Below are 19149 nucleotides of genomic sequence, written 5' to 3' on the forward strand. Positions count from 1 at the left end.
TGAGTGTAGGAGGCTCAGGCAAGAGTTGGGGGCTGGTGGGCAGCCTGACCTGGCCCAGCCTGGTCAGTGACTCAGAGGCAGGCAGGCCCGGCTTGCTGAGGTCTGTGCAGGTGTGCACAGAAGGGAGGCCAGGCTGCACGGTGCCCTGGGTGCAGGGATTGTGGCAGGCTGTCAGCAGCCGGCCCTGCAGCCATTCCTCCTCACCTCCCCTGCCAGTGGGGATGTTCTTAGTGTGGACTTGAATCCACATCTAGCCCGCTCTCCACAGTGTTCTCTGTAGGCCACAGCTTCCACAGTACCCAGTAGATGCCCATCAGGGCTGGCGCCGGACCTGGAAGCCCCTGGTCAGAGCCTCCTGCTCAGCTACCCCTGGGATGGAGTGCATGGCCCAGAGATATGGTCGTTGCTAGAAGCTTCTCTCTGTCCTGCCACCAGGCTGAGTGCTTCGAAGGGGGAAGCTGAGGCCCCAAGGAAGCTTTGGCTTCTCTGGGAGGCCCTAGGGAAACCCCCAGAGGGCTGCTTGACCTCCCCCTGGGAGCTCCCCATCTCCCAGGACACATCTCCACCTTCTCAGAAACCACTGCTACCCCTGCCGCTGGCAGGGCAACGATGGGGCTGGGCCCCAGGGACCAGAGCAGGCCATCACAGGGTAAAACAGGAGGTATCTCTCCATAGTCGACCTGAGCTGGGCTGGGCTGACCTCCTTCCCCCAAAGACAGAAGAAGAGATTTGAGAGAACCAACAGCTGCAATGGATCATGGGCAATCCCTCTCTTTAAATTTGCATTCAGAAAAAAAAATTATTTTAAAGATTTTATTTATTTATTCATGAGAGATACAGAGAGAGACAGAGAGAGGCAGAGACACAGGCAGAAGGAGAAGCAGGCTCCATGCAGGGAGCCTGATGCAGGCCTCAATCCCAGGTCTCCAGGATCATGCCCATGCACTCAGAAAATTTGAGGATTAAAATAAAAAGCACTATTGATTTGTGCATTATAACAGAAAGGGAATTTTAAAAAACATGGAGAAAATATTCCAAAATCTGTTGGCCAACACTAGCTACTATACAAGAGGCTTAATTTTAGCTCTGAGCTTCCTGGCAGGCTGAGCAAAGAGGGCAACACCATAATCATGTGCTGTTGGGAGGCTGTCCTCTGGGATATGCTGAAATAGCCCCAGTCGACACTTTGGCCTCTTTACTCCTTTGTTTGCTCAGACCACTAGACCTGAAATCCTGACTTTAGGTTTGGAAAGTGTGGTTGCTCCCAGATAAGAGAAAAAAGGAGACCAGGGCTGATTGTAGATGCAGGAAAGTGGTGAAAGGGGGTGAGGGACAGGGAGACGAAAGCTCAAACTCTACTGGGCTCCCACCTAGGCTGAGGGTGAGGGGCCCCCTGCTCCCCGCACAGAGCCTGGCATAGAGGCTGCTCCTCGCATGCAGGGTGCAGAGGGGCAGGAGGGAGCTGGTCTGGGCATAGAGACTGGCTGGGGAGGGTCCCCAAGGGGCTGGGCTGGGAAAAGAGAGCATCAGGAGGCGGCCAGCGCCACCCTGGCCTGGGAGGGGTTAAAGCCTCCACAGCTCCTGGGGCTGGCGGGGGCCAGGCCGGTAGCCGCTGAGCAGCTCAGAAATCTATTTTTCTAAGCACTTGGCATTTGCCTGAAACCTCAAGTGTATTTTCCCTAAGTTTTATTTTTTCTTTGACCCCAAACTCTGGTAAATTTAAGGGAAATTTAATTATGGTGTTTTGGGTCCATTTACACTTAAACCTTCTCAGCATTTTTTCCAAGACCCTTTTGGAGTTCAGCACGTCTTGGGAGCTTTCTAAATGAGCGTTTTTATTATTATTATTTTTTGAAAAGGCTTCACTCCCCCCCCCACCCCCCACCACCAGCCTTCCTGCCAAGAATAAACAAGCCCGGCTCCGGCTCCGCAGGCTCCGGCTGAATTAGGAATCCAGGCCTCAGGGGCCGCTGGGCCAACCCCACGTCACACCCTCCTCCCTTGTAGGCAGCCTCCACCCTGCTCAGTGGAGTGCCCCTGCCTCTGGGTCCTGCTGGCCCTTCCTGGCAAGTGTCACCTGTTCTAGAAAGCCCCTTCGAGCTCTGCCCTGAGCCTCAGCCCAAGTCCCTCCTCGGGGATTCGATCCCTGGCCCTTTGCCCCTGCTAGCCTCTGTGCAGATCCCCCGTGGATAAACCTCAGCCATGCTTCCAGCCAGAGCCAGTGAGGTCAGAGTGGCCAGGGGGTCCAGTGGGCAGGGGAGGGCTTCGCCACTGTCCAGCCCAGGTTGGGACCATGGGACCCCCCAGAGCCTGCACTGGGGCAACATGTATCCTGCGGGACTGGGAACAAGAGGACTTAAGGTGGGGGTAATGGTGGCTCCTGACCAAGAGACTCACACCAGTTCCATCATCAGCCCTGTTTGACAGGTAGGGATAACGAGGCACAGAAGCTCAGGTGGCATGACCTGCCCAGGTGCATAGTGACCGGGAGCAGCTGCCCTGCCTTGGGGAAACCACCACTGAGCTTGGGAAGGGGGAGCCTCTCTGCAGCATTTAGGGAGCCCATAGAGCGGGCTGGACCCCCCAGCCTCAGGCAAGTGCCTAGCAGCTGGAGGGAGGGCCGGCCCTGCCCCCACCCCGGGCCCTTCCGCCGGATGCTGGCACACGGGCCCGCACAGAGCTAATTGGAGGAGGCAGCTGTTTGCAGAGCGAGCTCGCCCAGGCTGGGCAGAGGCTGCTGGCTGTCAGGAGCCCTGGAGTCCTCGTGCACCCCCCAGCCAGACTCAGGCTGCACTATGAACCCCTGCCCTGGCCCCACCGGCCAGGCCCCTTCCTAGGAAGACAAGGCACAGCCCGCACTCCAGGCTTCCCCTGATGGCCGCTTGGAGCCCTGACTGTGGGCAGTGGGGGCTGGAGGCGGCAGCAGCCCTTGGCCTGGGTAGGGGGCGGAGGGGTGGCTGCAGGCTGGAAGGTCAGAGACGGGTTCTGGAGGCAGAGTCTGGGGCTGCCCCGTTCTGTGGTCTGGGACAGGGAGCTCAGTCTCCCCTCGGTAAAGGGGCTCTGACAGCACCTAGGTGGGAGCTGCTTAGGAGGAAGGAGGCGGCTATGGGAGGTGGTGCAGAGGGGGTGCAGGGGGAAAGTGGGCCTCTGGGGGTCCTGGGCTTCTTGGGGAAGCGGGCCTGGCTCTGGGGAATCTGGGAGGAAAGGACTGGCTGGCCTCTGCCAGTGCAGGGCCCCCTCCAGCCACCTGGGAAGGAGAGGGGGCACAGCAGGCCCACCGAGGGCCTCTCCCCACACCCAGCTACTGGGACTGGGAGGAGACAGGCTAGGGTTCCTGTGGGGTCCAGCCAGTCCCCTGTGGGAGGGCAGCTGAAGCCAATAGCTCTGCAGGAAAAACACTCCGGTCCCACCTCCCGGGAGGTCAGGGCTTCTAGGGTCCCCCAGGCTGCTGGAAGCCCTGCTCCTGTGGAAGCCCAGGGGTGGGGCTGAGTGCACGGGGCACACGGTGAGCACTGGGGAGGCCTCTCTGTTGAAGCTGAAGACTTGGCCCACATGGTGTTAGCGTGGCACCGTTTTACAGATGGGGAAACCGAGGGCCAGTGTCCTGAAGCACCTATCTCAGCCTATCTCAGCAACTATTTTTCTCCCCCCCCCCCCCCGGGGGATCCTCCCACACAGGGGGAGACCTAGGATATAGGCGCCTCGGGGCAGGGGGATATTTCAGAGAAGGGGACCCTCACCATGTAGCTCCCAGCCTCAGTTTGCTCCTCTGCATAATGGGCCTGCCCTCCACATGGGCCCTGATGGACTGTGAGTCCCCTGCCTTCCTCCAGCTTCAGGGCCACCTCTGCCCATGCTTGCCCACTCCTCCCAGTCCTGGGAGGCCCCTAATAGAGATGTCTTTGCAGGGCCTCCCAAAGCCTCCCTCCCTGGCCACGCCTGCCTGCCTTTCCCATGGCCTGAGGCTTCTGACAACTTTATTGTCCAGTGGCCAGCCCAGCAGGGCCTGGGGGCGTGGTTGGGATGGCCCCCTGGGCGTGGGAGATGCTGACCACCACCCAGGCAGAGGGTAGCTGTTGTGGAGAGGGTGCTGGGGCAGCGAGCAACCATCCCATGTCCACACCTGTGCCTGCATAGGAGTCTGACTCAGGTCAGACTGGAGCTGCTCAAGGGGCCACAGCCAAGGAGTGGCTTCATGAGGGCCCCGGCTCGGGGCAAGAGCAGTGGGGGCTTCTCAGGGAAGCTGGAGAGGTGTCTGCTCCCAGGCCAGGGAAACCAGAGAGGCCCAGGTACAGCCAGGCAGGGGCCAGGGGTGGCCTATGGACCAGGGCAAGGACCCAGCAGCTCCCAGGGGGAGGGGCCAGCCTCCAGGCCTGCTCCCAGGGTCGACTGCCATGGGCTCTGTGGGAGGGGGTGGGGCGCCTAAGGGAGGGTGGCGGGGGCTGGGGCCTGTGGCTCCCAGGTCCAGGTTATCAGAGGAGGGGAGTCTGTGCTGCCTCAGTGCAGATCAAAGGGGCTTATCAGCCCAGGGCTCCCTTCCCGCAGCCACCCTTCCGCACTCCCTTCTCTCCCGCCTCCCAGCAGTCTTTGCCCTAACCATGCTCCTGCAGCCTCCATGCCCATCCAGACCCTCCCTTGTTCCCCTCTCTGGGGCCTTCCCAGCCCCTGTGACTCTGGGGGCTTAGCCCCGGATCCCTGACCTCCCAGGACTCTAGTCTCCAGCGAGGCCATGACCGATTTCCAGGGAGGAGTGGCAGGAAGCTCTGTAGAAGTCCGTGGTGGAGGACTGTAGTGCTTGTCTTTGGATGATGTGTTTGTTCATCCTGGGGATACCAGAGGACTGGAAGAAGCCTGTCTCCTGGGAGGATTGCCTACCCCCAGCAGGTGGGGCCTGGAACCATTAAGGGGGGCTTGTGGAGACACATTTTTGAGACAAGCTTGTGTTGGCAGACTGGGCTTAAACCCTGACCATGTCAAGCTAGCTGTCACCCCCAACAAGACGGCACGGCCCGGGGCATCCATGTTGCTGATGAAAAGTTCTATGAGCTTCTACTGCCAGGGCTGCCTGCTGGGCTGGGCCGGAAAACTGGGTCAGAGCAAGGCTGGGCAGGCCCCCCGCACCCGCCTAAGCACGCACCCAGTGAAGGCAGGGGCTTCGGTCCCAGCACACCCTGGGCCCAGGCCAAGCCTGGGTGCACACGTTCCCATGTGTATGTGTATGTGCTCACATGCTCGTGTCTTGGGGACAGCTGACAGCCTCTGCTCAGGGCTCTGAGTGGCCCCCACTTGCGCCTCCCCACCCAACCCAGGGACCTATTTGGTTGAGGGAAAACTTTGGCCAGGGTGGACTCCAGGCTAAGCCCAGTTCCCAGACTAGCCCACAACAGCTGGGTAGCCCTGGGGTCCTGGCCAACCCCGGCCAGCTCAGAAAGGGCTCCCTCTCCCAGCCCCTGGGGTCTTTGGGGCTAAGGAGAGGAATGAACTCCAGTAGACAGAGGAGGAATGCACTTTGATTCAGAGAAGCTAGCTGCCTGCCCTGTGCACACAGCAAATCAAGAACAGCCACTCCTCCTCAGCATGCCTCTGATCATGCCTTTCTGGGGTATGGAGTGTCTTCATGAGCTGCCTTTGCAGGCACCCTAGCCCTGACTCTCACTGACCATGTCCCCTCCTCCCCTTCCCAGCTTCTGAGAAGCTTCCAGGGGTTCAGTGAGGCCTGTCTCCATGACCCATGGGACTCCTTAGTGCTCAAGGTTTATCCTGCTGGTGGTGGGTACCTGTGGGAGCAGTGTCCCGGGCACCTCAGGGTGAAATCCAGGTCCCCACACCCTGAGGCCCAGCCCACAGAGGGTGGGGGTTCAAATGCCCACTGCCACTAGGCATCCCCTCCATCCCCCAACCCATCCACAGGCCACTTTCTGCCTCTACAGCCGAGTGGCAGGGGGACAGAATTCAGCATGCAGGCCACAGGAGTGGGGCCATTCACACACCATCCTAGGCTGGGAGGCTGTCTCCAGTTCCTGGTCTTGCTGTCTTCTCATGCTTCCTTGCTGCATCCGTCCTGCTGAGAGGCAGGGGGGCAGCAGATCTCTGAAACCAAGGGGCAGTAGAACTTTACAAACCTCTTTATTCCTGCATCCCCATCCTGCCCTAACCCTGTCCTGCACATGGGCGTGCATGCGCGCGCCCACACACACACACACACACACAGACACACACACACACTCGACCCAGACAATGTGTTCTCCTTGTAAAGAGCTTAAGGGTTCTGGGCTGTGTGCTCCCATGAGCTCACAGAACTGGTAGCGCCAGAAATCAGGCTGGCTGGGCAGGTGGAGACTCGACGGGGCCAGCCCACTCCCCGGGGGCCTCTCCCCTCCGGCTTTCCCTGCCTGCCCTGTCCCACCAACCCTGAAGATGACCCTCCGAAGTGGGGAGCCACCTGCCCCTTCCCTGCAGCCCCCTTGGGAATGTGCTCACGCCCTCAGGGCTTCAGTGTCATCACCCAGACCCCACCCTTCCCATCTCTGGAGTGGTCCTAGCCCGAAAGGCACTGGGTATGGAGGTCCCAGCTTTGCTGGCATTCCTGAGTGGTCTTGGGTACATTGACAGTAAAGGTGCCACTCGATAGATGAGGTGGCCGGAGGCTGGGTCTTGATCAGATTCCCTGGGACACACAGGAGAGAGGCCGGCCTCGGAGCCTTCCTACAACCCTAGCACCTCTGCCCTGGAGGAATCACCTCCGGGAAGTCAGACCCTGCCCACTGTCCTCCACCAAGTCCTCTGGAGGGGGCGTTACCTGAGGCCCCACAGCCAGGGCCAGCTCGCCCAGGGCAAGGCAGCTTTGCTTGCTCGCAGGCCCTGGGCTAAGGAGAGGGGGAAGGGGCTCCTTGGGGTGGGGTCTCTGAGGTCTCAGGGACGTGTATTTATGGCCCTAGAGGTCAGAGACCATCCCGCAAGTGGCAGCTCTATGGCGTGTGGGCCACCATGTGGCACGACACCCTGTGGCAGCCATCGTTCTCCAGGCCACACAATCTCTCCTGTGGTGGCTGAGGACGTCCACAAGGCTGTCCCCACCGCAGATGCCCAAATCCAGGTCCCTTCTGCAGTTCCCCAAGGCCCTTCTGCTCTGGGCTCTCAGCCAGTCTTCCCTCCACCTCCAGGTCTCCAGCTCTGCGCCCAGAGGCTCTGTCCTCGGTCCTGGCTCACTGGGGCCCCCTATCCAAGCTAAGAGGGCCCACGGAGCGCCTTGAGCCTGGCCCAACCCCACACTCCTGGAGGGGGTCTGGGGCTAATGGAGGGAGTTTCAAGGTGGGAGACGAGGATGCTGTTCTCGGAGAGTCAGGACCTGTATCCCCAGAAAAGGACTAAGGCTGCCCAGGCTCGGAACAGCTGTGTGACTCTGAACCAGGGGCTGCCTGTCCTCCTGCCTGTCGGGGCAGCAAGTGTGGTCTTGAGGACAGCTGGCTGGCACAGGGTGGCAGAGTGCAGGGTTCACTCTTTGCTCAGGCGGGACTCCCAGAGGCCCCAGGACGTGCACCAGGCCCTAGCCAAGGCACCCCACATCCGGGCCGTGTGCGGTGGCCAGCTGCTGCCAGCTGGAGCCAGGACCTGCCAGCAAGGACACATCTGTCCTGCCAGGTGGGCAGGATTAGTGGCCCTCAAGGAGCACAACGGCCCATTGACAGTGGCCCAAACACAGCTATCTTCACCGGGGATGCCTGCCAGGACCCCGGCCCACTGAGCCCCCAGCCAGCTCCCCCAAACCCAGGGCCCTGCCCTCACAGAGCATCTAGGCAGGCAGCCCTTGGCTAGACACATGAGATGCCAGGTGTCAGGGCATGACACTTCCCTGAGCCCAGTACCTGCCATCCCAACTCTGCCAATATCTTGGATGGACAATGACAGCATTGGCCAAAGCCCTTCAGGAAACTTACCCCTTCTCAGGACACCATTCCACCTGGGAGGCATCTTGGGGCTCAGGGAAGTCCCCAGGTCCTTGACAAGGGAGGTTCAATGGGGGGACGAGTGTTTGACAAGGGAGGTCCAATGGGGGGACGAGTGTTTGTGTGGGTTGATGCCCTTGGGGACAGGATAGGATCTGGGCTCTCCCAGGGGCCAGACTCGAACAGTTCACCTCTCAGGGCTGGTTCTGGTAGGGCCAGGGCCACAGGTACAGGAGATGGCTCTGCTGGGGCCAGGGGTCTGCCAAGGCCGGGACAGCTTAGGTCCCTGCCCCGTCTGCGCCCCAGGGCTGAGACAGAAGGAAAGCATGCCCATGGAAAGTCGGCACCACACACATCTGCTGAGCAGGTTTGAGCTTTAAGCTGCTGAGAGGACACAGCTTTTTCAAACTAGATTTACTTAGGCCTAGAAAGCAGAAACTAGGGAGGAGTAGTTATTTAGCTCTTAGCTGGATCCTGAGCTCCCTGGAAGCCAGGACAAAGAGAGAAAGCAGACGCTGCTGTAGCTCTCCATGCCCAAGGAAGAGCACACAGGAGGGTTCAGCTGGAAAGGTGGTGTGCCCCTTGGCATTCTATGGCCACATTTTCTCTCCTGAGGCTGAGACCATGGCACCCCCTGCCCACAGCTCTGGAGGGGCCTGTATAGCCATATGGGCCTGGATCCCACTCCAGGCAAGGAGGAGTTGAGGGGCACCCAGTGAGGTCATCTAGACCAGGCCTGGGCATAAGGTGGGATCAGGGCTGGGTGGGACCTCTTGGGTGGGTTCAACCCTGTTGGCTACTGTATCTTCCCAGAGCCACCTAACTCAGGTACCTGCAAGTCTCCGGGTGCCTGACCTTGGGCCCTGCTCTCACTGCCACCACCCCAGGGAGCCAAGGGTCCTGACAAAGTCTGCACGGAACCACACCATTCTTTGCTCAGGAGCCCTATGGCTCCTGGGCTCCTGGCTGGGTGTCAACAAGGCCAGGGGCTCATAGGACAACCTCTCTGCCCCACCTCCTACCGGCTGGTCCTCAGAGGCAGCCCTCATCTCTTCCTGGGGCCTGTGCCTGAGGCTCCCTGTCCCTGGAGCTCTGCCCCCCTCCCCAGCACCCTGCCATACCCGCTCAGGTGCCACCTGCTCCACAAAGTCATCCTTGACTCCTCTTGGTCATAGGCAAGAGCCACTCATGATAGGTGACCCCCAGGGGGCCCTAAACCCCGGCAACAGCCTGGACACAGGCCTGGCAGTGTGTCTGGGAGGGGTGAGAGGTTGGCCATGGGAACCTGAGGGAGGGGACCCTGAGGCAGCCGAGCAGCAGGTGGGCTCGGGGTGTGTGGGCTGGGCTGTCATCCCTGCTCCCACCCAAGCCAATTAGGTGTGGAAGATGGGGACCCACGGGGGGAACCCTGGGAGGGTTACCTTTTGGGGCCCAGCCTCCTGTGGGCTTCACACCCCCCACTCTGCTGGGCCATCTGGGCCTCAAAATGAAGTGAGGGTCCCCACATCTGCAAGGCTAGTGAGGAGAGCTCTGCAGGGTGAAAGTAGGGGCGGCCTGCTGCAGGCCACAGGGTTCTGGGGACAGTGGGTAGGTGGTGGGCCAGACCCAGGGACCTCTGTGGTAGTCCCCCCCCGCCCCCGCTCTGTGTCGTGAAGCCACACAGACAGAATCCTGCCCTCTCAGGCCCATCCCTGGAGGCTCCCATTGAGCCCAGCCCCAGCCCTCAGCACATTGCATCTCACTTGTCTGGACTTCCTTGGCACCTGTGTGGGGGAGGTGGGCCCCATGCCAGGCTGGCAGGCTGTTCACCCTGGCCAAGGACGCCCCCCTTGCTCTCTCTTACCCTCTCAGCCAGCCCCCAATGCACCCAGGAGACAGGCGGATGAGCTCGTCTTCCCAAGCGGGAAGGAAGGAGGCATCCTCCTGGGGACACCTCACAGCCCGTGGGCACTGAGCCAGCCTCCCTCCAGGCTCCGCGTTCTCTCGCTGGTGGGGGCTGCCCTCCCTGGGCTCAGGTTCCCTGGCATCCTGTCTGACATCCTCCCAACCTGGCCTGACACAGGGCCGCTGACATGGCCTGAGGGGAGGAGGGGCTGTGCCCAGGCACAGAGGACAGCGAAGCCTGGGGTCCTGTCCTGGTGATCTGCCGGGGTGACTATAGACACCAATGAGAACTGTTGGGTCTAGACGCCAGCCTGTGGCTGGCTCCTCGGGCAGAGGAGAGCGCCAAGGAAGGGGTCAAGTTCTTGAGCCTTGGCTGCTTCATGGAATGGGCCTCTGCCTTTGGGGCCCACGTGGGTGCAGGACAAGGGGCTGACACCCTACCAGCTTCATCCTTCCAACAGGCCTGCCATGAAGGCAGCGTGCTCTCTCTGGAGTACTGGGGACAGGTCCTGGCCATGCTTGCTAGCATTAAAACCCTGATTCGTTGCGAGCATGTGGGGTCCTGTAGGCCAGGGATAGGCCAGAGGCTGAACCCCAAGCGGGGAGTGAGGTTCTGCCTCCTGGGGCTGATACTGTGGATGACAGGAACACACGGGAGGAGGCGGGGAGGTAAGCGCATGAGAGCAGGTGATGGGGCAGGGGCCGCGGCCGGGGGAGGGGTTAGAGGCCAGGGGTGGGCAGGGGGCAGCCGGGTCAGCAGGCCCTGCAGCTGGAGGAGGAGCGCGCCCTCAGTTCCCGGGGGCACCGGGTGGTAGCAAGGCTCTGGGCAGGAGCATGACATGATCCGATTACAATCCGGCAGTGGCGGGGAGGGGTGAGGGGTGACAGAACAGAGGCCAGTGGTCGCTTGGTCAGTGGGGAGGACCCAGGCCCCAGGGCTGCTCGAGCCCAGGAAGGCATGAGCAGGGACCCCTAGCAGCTGACGTTGGGAACACCGGGGGGCGGGGGGGGGGGGCGGGAGGGACAGAGGAGGGGGACCCTGAGTGGAGGGGCACTGACGGCTCAATCCTGCCCGTCACCGCTCAATGGGCCCTTGTCTCTGGCCATTGAGTGCTGCATTCCCGGCCCCCTGGCGACGGCCCGGCCATGGCCATCTCCGGGGAGGCAGGAATGTGGCGGGCGGGGCTCAGGCTGGGGGTGGGGGCTCCCGTTCTCACGCCCGAGGCCACTCTGGCCGACTCAATTGGAATTTAAATGCCAGCCATTGTTGTTTCCAGAATAGCCAGGAGTCAGCACTGCCCTAGGGGCTGGACTAGGCTGGGACAACAGCAGCAGGCCGAAGGAGCAGGCCAGCCCCCTCCTCCAGGCAGCCCTCCTGGACCCCTCCATCCCTCTCTACTGGCTGCCCAGCTCCAGTTCTGTCTGTCCTGGAGGGCCAGACAGCAGGGCAGGGACCTGACTGGAATCCACTCGTCTCCCCAAATGGCTGGGCCAGGCCTCCCTGTGAATTACAGCCTTTACCCTTCCTGGATCTCCACTCCAGGGGCATCAGAAGGCCAGGACAGCACAGCCAAGGGGCTTGGGGCCATGCTTTTGGGGTTTGCTGTAGGTTTCTATGCACCCTTGAGTCTGGTGGTGGTGATGGGGAGCTGGGGCAGGGCCTGAGCAGAGGAATTGTGAGCTGTGCACAGGTCCCTCTGGATTCTGGAGCTGGGAGGGTCTCAGGACCAGGGATGCACACAGGGTTGCCCCCAGTCCCCCTTGCCTTTCAAGGAGCTCAGGTTTGCCAGAAGGCTCACTGTTCTGGATCTAAGCTGGAACCTCAGGAAGGACCACGGTCAAGGAGGCCCCTGGCTTGCAGGAGCACGGGAGACCCATGCAGGTCTGCCAGGGCCCATCGCCCAGGCTGGGGCCTCTGATCCCATCCTCTCTGGAGGGCCTGTGACCTGTGATGGGACAAACCAAACTAAAGAGCGAGCCAGCCCCAGGCCTCTGTGGGAGCCCTTGCTGTGACACTTCTGATTCCTGGGCCTCCTTCCCGACACTCGCCAGTGCAGCTCAAGCCCCTCTGCTGCCCTCCTGGGCAGGCATGTCCCCTGGCCTCTCGCCCATGCTCCATGCCATCCTCTCTGTCCCTAGCCCATATGCCCTCCGAGGGCCAGGACAGCTGACCGGAGGATGCCAGTCTGCCGCACGCCGCTCCCCAGCCCCCCAGGCCGGCCCCTTCCCACCACCTCTTCCTCTCGGAGACTTCATTCATTTATTTATTTGCTGAACCTCTGACGTCCCTGAAAGGGGCCTTTGTCTGCACAGACAATCAGTGGCACAAATGGAAATGGAGTTGTGTTTGAGGAAAGTCTAGTGTGTGTGTCTGTGGGGGTGGGGGCTGTGGCCAGGCTGCCAGAGGTGGGGGGAATGGCCAGCCAGGGGGACCCTGAGCATTGTCCCCTCAGGCCCAGCCATGAGCCCTCTGATAGCCAGACTTCCAGCCCTAGAAGGCCCTATGGGGGAATGAAGAGCAAAATCCTAGATCTCCTGGTCACTGTGTTCACCACGTTCAGTCTGGCTCCCTGATGTCATCTTCACAGAGGCAGAGCTGAGGGTGGGGAGAGGGGGCCATGGACTAAGCATCACCCCTGACCAGGAGACCTCATGACCCTGCTGTGCAGGGAGCAGCGCCTCAGGCCCAGGGAACAGCCCCTGCAGGAACCATGCTGGCAAGTCTGAGGAAGTGAGGGCACCTGGTGGGGGAAGAGGCCGGCCAGGGGGCTGCTGTAAAGCCTAACTAGGGTGACCTCTAGGGGGCTGGCCAAGGGGGTGAGGACCTGATCAAGGTTTTCCAAAGGCTGCGTGGGAGGAGGGTGAGCTCTTGGTCCTTGTGGGAGGGGACGCGGCCTGGGTCCAGGGCTGGTTGGGGAGGCTGACAGTGGTCAGTTCTGGGAGGTCTCGAAAACAGAGGTGTAGATCTGTGGGTGGCTTGTGGCAGGCTGTGGATTTGGGGGTAGGATAGCTGATTCCTCATGGGAGGAGGCCCCTCAAGGTCGGGACTCCGTCCTGCCCTGTGCTGCTTACACTTGGGGCTGATACAGGACAGACTCGGAGGCCACCAGACAGAGCTGTATCATGGAGGCAGTCTTTTTCCCAGAAGCCTTCCTGGCGGAGGTGTTTGTAGCTGGACGGAGAAATGGGCAGAGCAGCACAACTCCTAGGCTGGGGCAGGCGCATGTTCCCTCCTGAGCATGGCCTGGGCAGGGGTGGAGAAGGGGTAGGAGAGGCTCCTAGGCTCTGAGGCGAGCAACCCTGACCCAGCACCTGCCACCTCATCTCAGGTGCTGCTCTAACCGCCACCTGCCTTGGACCAGACATGGCCCATTTATGGGCAGAAGAGGCTAAGAGGAGGTAGGCATCGGTGCCGGCAGGCTGGCCTGGCAGAGCGTGAGGGCTCTGACCAGCAGTCACTTGTCCATCTTGTCCACTTCGGGCTGGCTGTGCTCATCTGGTTTAGGGTGGCTGGACTCTCGGCTGCAGCCTCAGCCCTGGTGACTGCTGTCTTCAGAGCTGGGGCAGGAGGGCCGGGCAGGAAGCTGGGGGGGGGGGAAGAACCTGTCTGCCCAGGGCTGAGCACGCAGGGTGCAGGATCCCCAGGTCCCCAATTGGACTTGCCCCTGAGGAGGGGGCCGTCCTGCTAAGGCCTGGGCACAGCTCGGGATTCAGGCCCCCTTGGGCTGGCCTGTGGGTGGCAGTTAAATCCCAAATGTCTGCTCCCTCTGGGGACATCCTGAGGCCCATGGGCCTCTCCAAGGCCCTCAGGGGATAAGCTCTGGGACTGTGGGCATCTTCCCCAGCCCCTCACTTAGCAGCGTCCCTGGGGCTGAGGGCCCGGCAGTCTATCCTCTTGGGGAATGTCTGCTTTACTCCAACACATTGACATGTGGGGCTGTTTGCTGCGGTGACAGTCAGTCCTCACCTGCCAGCTCCTGCCTGCCTGCTGCATAGCTGAGGACCCCATCTCAGACTTCAATCTATAGAGGCCATGGGGGGAAGTGGGCATCGTCCCTTGGGCCCCTGGGGTCCTGCCGCGAGCTTTACCCTTCCCAGCCCCACAGCTCCCCCACCCCGACAGCACCTGCCACAGCCTCAGCCCATCCATCCTAAAAGCAAAGCTGTGTGGTTTTGATATGCTCAGGCCAGCACCTGGGGGCAGAGTCTAAATGGGATGGGCTTCTGGGGGATGTTGGGGCTGGCCTGAGGGCCATATTTTGGGGCCCAGGTGTTGCCAGGGCCTGGAAATGACTGACAGTAGCCAAAGGGACCCATAGTCCAGAGTCAATGGCCATGGGAGCAGCCCTGAGCTCAGGGGGACGGGTCTGGGAAACCTAGCTGAGTCCAGGAGTGGCCTGGCCCAGGTAAGAGGACAGAAGGGTCACAGGTGAGTGAATGGCCCAGGTCTTGCAGGCAAATCCCCAAGATGTGGGGATGAAGAGGAAGCAAGGGAGAGGCTCCCCAAAGACCCACAGTGAAAGGCCCAGCCTGCATGAAGGGTAACGGCTGAGACTCAGATCCAGAGGCTTCTGCAGATGTGCGATGCAGAAAAGTAGTCCAGGCAGCAGAAGAGTAGGGACGCAGGACAGCAGGAAGGTGCTGATGAGGTCACTAGCAAGGTGGCTGGACCTGGTGTCCTCTCTAAGGGCTGTGGATGCAGCGTGAATGAAAAGCTGTTCTAGAGGAGGAGCAGAGAGCTTCAGGCTGCCTGGCCCAGGGAGGGTTGAGCCTAGGGACAGAGAATAGGCTGAACCCCTGGGGGGGGGGGGGGTTGAGGCTGCAGAAAGATGAGTCCCTCCATATTCACCTTGTCACATTCCTCCGGCCACCACCCCATTGCCTACACTCAGCTGTAGGGGATCAGGACAGATGGGCACTCTAGGCAGGGATGAAAGCTTCTATGCCCCACAGAATGCCCAGAAAGAGCCACTGTCCCTGGGAGCTCCCATCACAAGCAATGAGGGCCAGGAGGGGCAGGGCCTGGGGTCAGGGGCTTCCCAGAGCAGGCACTGCTGGGCCTCGGCGAGGCTGTGGGTGGGGAAAGGCTTGGCAGGCAGCTGGAGGCTGGCCCATAGTGGTCACCCCCTGGGGACCGGGCGGGCACAGGGTGCCCCAGGGAGGGTGCTGTGAGAGCACCACTGTTCCCGGCCCCCATCCTGACCCAGATCTTGCCACCACCTGAGCAGGAAGGGAGTTGGGATCTGAGATTAAGCCTCCCCCAACTTGGGTACTGAGACACCAAGCCAGGAGAGCCCCTGCCCTTTCCCGTGTGTCCTGCCTCCATTCCCCTCCCCCCCCCCCCCCCCCCCCCGCCCCCATCCCGGTCTCGCTCTGGAACCTGCCTTATCTGGGGCAGATCAACCTGGGAGAGGCTGGGACAAGGGTCCTGCTAATCTCTAGTCTCAGGGGAACGCCTGCCAGGTTTGCAGTGGGTGGGGGTGGGGGTGGGGGGTGGGGTTGGATTTCCAGCTGGCCCCTTCCCAGGCGCCGACACCTGCCCTGGGTGCGACTGGCCCATTCTGCTGCTGTCACAGATAGCACCTTCGGCGCTCACCGGCTGTCCGGGGAACAAGGGCTGGCACCAAGCTCCAGCCGGGCAGGGAGGCGGGCACGAAGGGGCAGGCCCTGAGGGAGAGCTGCTTGGAAGTGAGAAGGCTGCCCCTCTTCCGTCAGCTTCTCTCAAGGGCTCAGACTGCCCCGGGCTCAGGTGTGGATGCCATCTACCTTAGTGTCCCCGGAACAGGGAAACTCGGTGTCCCAAGCCGACTGCAGGGAGGGCAGGCTTTTTGGAGGGGCGAGGGGCATGGATGAAAGGGATTTGGGGGTCCTCTCCCTCTGGAAACACGGACTGCCCCTGCACCCAGTTGGCCTCAAATCCCAGGTCAAATGAAGCAGCCAGGGAAGAAGAGGTGGAAGGAAGCCAACGGCGGCTGGCCCATCTACAGCACCACCACAGGATCGGCCCCTGCCCACAGCCCAGGCCCGCCCAGCTCCCCAGGCTGGTTCCCGCGAGCCCCTCCCTGCCTGGTCCTGTGCGCAGGGGGGCCACGGGCATCGTTAAGTGGCTGTGACCCCCTCCTACAGCCTGTTTGCCATCCTGGCTGCTGGGTTGGGCTGTCTCAGGGTCCCTTGCCTTCACTGGATCTCTGGGAACATGTGTCTGTGCCTGCACCTCTGTATAATCAGAGCTGGCTCTGGCCAAACCCTGTGCCGGGTTCTGGCTTTTCCAGGGTACCGGGTCACCAAAAGGCCTCCATATCTTTCTGCACTGACCATCGGCCTCTCCCACAACGATGCACCACATATTCACTGAGCCCTGACTGTGTGGCGGGCTAGGCCTGAGACTTACGCTTGTCCAGGGGCCACATGCTCACACCTGTGCCCCGTGTGCACACACAGGTACACAAGGGTGTGCTGCATATCTGTGTACTCAGAAGGTCAGGCTAATTGCTTCTCAGTCTTTTGGCTAAGATCAACTGTAGTATCTGTTCTTATCAGTTTATTTATTTATTTTTAAAAAGATTTTATTTATATATTCATGAGATTTTATTTATTCACGAGAGACACAGAGAGAGGCAGAGGGAGAAGCAGGCTCCCTGCGAGGAACCCAATAGGGGACTTGATCCCAGGACCCCCAGATCATTACTGGAGCCAAAGGCATTAGCTCAACCACTGAACCACACAGGTGCCCTGTTCTTATCAGTTTCATGGAGGGTCAGGAGCCTAGAGTCCTTGGTGGGGTCTGCTGATCAAGCCCTGGGCCCCTGGGGTTCCCCTCGGGTCAGGTCAGAGGGTGAGGGGCTCATGCTCCCAGCCTAGCCCCCTGCACCCTGTCAGTTGCTCCTTTGTGGGCCTCTGCCTGCCAGGCCCCATTCCCCCCTTCAAAGTCTGGGCCCCACAGGTGTAGTCCATAACTAGAGTGGGGTATGGGAGTGGGAGTTGCACCGCAAGGTAGACCTAGACTCCAGCGACACTGTGAGGCCCCAGCACTGAGAGCCCCCATCTGGTGGCCTGCAGCCCCAGCCCCCCCAGGGACTCCAAAGAGGGAAAGGACAGCCTTTCCAAGGTGGCACAGGGTGGGCAGAGTGGGGTCACTCCTGGCAACCCCAACCCCAACACCTCCCAGCCAGCCATCACAGCCTGCCAGCACCCGGTCTCCCTCCACTGAGTCCTGTGTGCCCCATGTGGGCCATAACTCCCAAGTGACTGGAAGCCCTGGGTTGGGGGAGGTTTATAAAACCTTCAGAGCCCCTCAGAGACCTCCTAGGGCTGCCCTATCCAGTCTGACCTACCTGGGTACCCCAGGTCAGCCTCAGAAGTTTCTGGCAAGTTCTCTTGGTCCTGACACCCGCCCCCTAGAGCTCCCCATGGCTGCAGAGCCTGGAGCGCCAGGGCCTCCCCTCTTTAGACCCTCAGGGCTCACCGCAGGGCCAGATTGCTCCTCTGAGTGAGAAGTGCTGAGAGGGAGCCCCCTGTGTCTAAACTCCAGCCAGCCGTTTTGCCACCCCCCCCACCCCCCCACCCCCGTCTGCTACCTGGTACCAGCCCCACCACATACCCCTGTGGCCCCTGCCTGGCTCCTGCCCGGTGTGAGGATGTCTTGACTTCTGAGCTCTGGCTGTCAGGGGGCTTTGCGCTGGGAGGGGGCCTTCCTGCACTCAGGTGCTTCTCCTTCATGGAAGGCAGGTAGGCACAGATAGGGGATGTCCCTTGGGTCTCCCCTCTGGAATGGTCCCAAGACTCCCCTCCCCCCTCCCGCCGCTCCTGCGCCCCCCTGGCGTGGAGCCCAGCAGCCCGCGGAGCTCATTAGTGCAGCGGCAGCCCTGCCGAGCTCGCTTTAATTGGGGCCGGCAGGACGTGAGAACCTGGGGACCCTGTGCCCGGGCCGTGGGGGAGGGGGCACCTTCCAGAGCCGCCCGCAGCGGGCCCAGATTATCTCGGCTCAGTGGGCCCAGCGAGTGGTAATTAAAGCTGCCCGCCTGGACTGCGGTGACAGAGGGAGGCTCCGGTGCCCACCCTGGCCAGAACTGCCGTGTGTACCCTGTGCCCATGAGTCCCAGGTGGCCACCTGGTACGCCCTAGCCTACCTCCCATCTTGCCTGCTGCAGTACCCAGGGCAGTCACTGAATGCCAGGGTCTGAATGCTAGGTGACATGGTCCTGGAGGACCGTGGTGGGAGGGTGGTATGTGAAGGAAGGCTCACGAGTAGGGGTATGGGTATGCCAGCCATTCTAGGACCTTGTGGGGACCCCACAGGCCTGCTGCTACTCGGGAGCTGCCTAAAGCCCTGGCTAGGTGGTAGGACACTGGACCCTAACAGAGGGGCAGCCCCCTTCAGCAGGCATGGGCTGAGCCCATGGGCGCATCCACTGGGTCAGGCCACTGGACACTTGAGGCCCTTTATGGCTCCTGACTTCATCTGGTTTCCCGGAGGCTTCACTTTGGGGTCTTGCAGCCGGGAGGGCTGGATCATGGGGGCCACACTGGACCACAGAAGGGTGCAGGTGACAATGCAGGGGGCATTGCCTTGCTTCCAGAAGCTGCAAAGGGCCTTGGGGCAGGGGTCATGGTGTGGCCTGGCCAAGGGGGTTAGGTGGACAGGCTGAGTGAGAGGCTGGGGCCCAACCAGGGCAAGCACACAGTGGAGGGTGGTGCAGGAGGCCTCGAGGCCTGGCTCCTGGCATCTGCTGTTGATGGGACGTGGAGGGAGAAGGGGTCCTCTGCTGCTCATAGGCCTGTGGTGGGGCCCTCAGCCGGTCACCCCCATGCCAACCCTGTCATTAGTTGATCGGGTTTCCCGATGCAAACCCCAGGCTCCATGCGGTTTCTCCAGAGTCATAGGATCTGGCCTGGCCTGTCCTTGTCCCGACCAGGCGGGTGGAGGCCCCTGGGCAGGGGAGGGTCTAGATCTGCCTCGCTTCTGCCTTTCCAGAGGCAAAGGGGTGAGGGGCAGTCATGACCTCCTGAAACCAGCAACAGCAGGACTCCTGGCCTTATGATCCCAGTGGGGCCCAGGACCCAGGGAGCCTCTGTTCTGGGGCCCTACAGCCAGGGGCTCTCCAATAAGACCTGGAGGCCCCATGCTGTATGTGGTGGGCCTTGAGTTTGAGGTGGGGGATGGGGTGGGGGGTAGGGGGTAGGGGGAAGTGGTGTACAAGGAGACTGAGGCAGCAGAGCTGTGGACCCACAGGCAAGGCAGCCTGTCTTTCTTTCAGGCAAGATCCCAGGAGCAGATGGGTCAGCCCTGGGGGCCTACAGGCCCTGAGTCCCTCCTGGG

The 19149-nt window shown here is 61.3% G+C and overlaps 1 pseudogene; it reads left to right on the forward strand.

Annotated features, from left to right (window-relative positions):
* Positions 1-16318: 16318 nt before the first annotated feature.
* Positions 16319-16484, forward strand: LOC144304040 (U2 spliceosomal RNA; annotated as a pseudogene).
* The last annotated feature ends 2665 nt before the right edge of the window (positions 16485-19149 follow it).

This window comes from Canis aureus, chromosome 2, assembly GCF_053574225.1.
Source record: "Canis aureus isolate CA01 chromosome 2, VMU_Caureus_v.1.0, whole genome shotgun sequence".
NCBI lineage: Eukaryota > Metazoa > Chordata > Mammalia > Carnivora > Canidae > Canis > Canis aureus.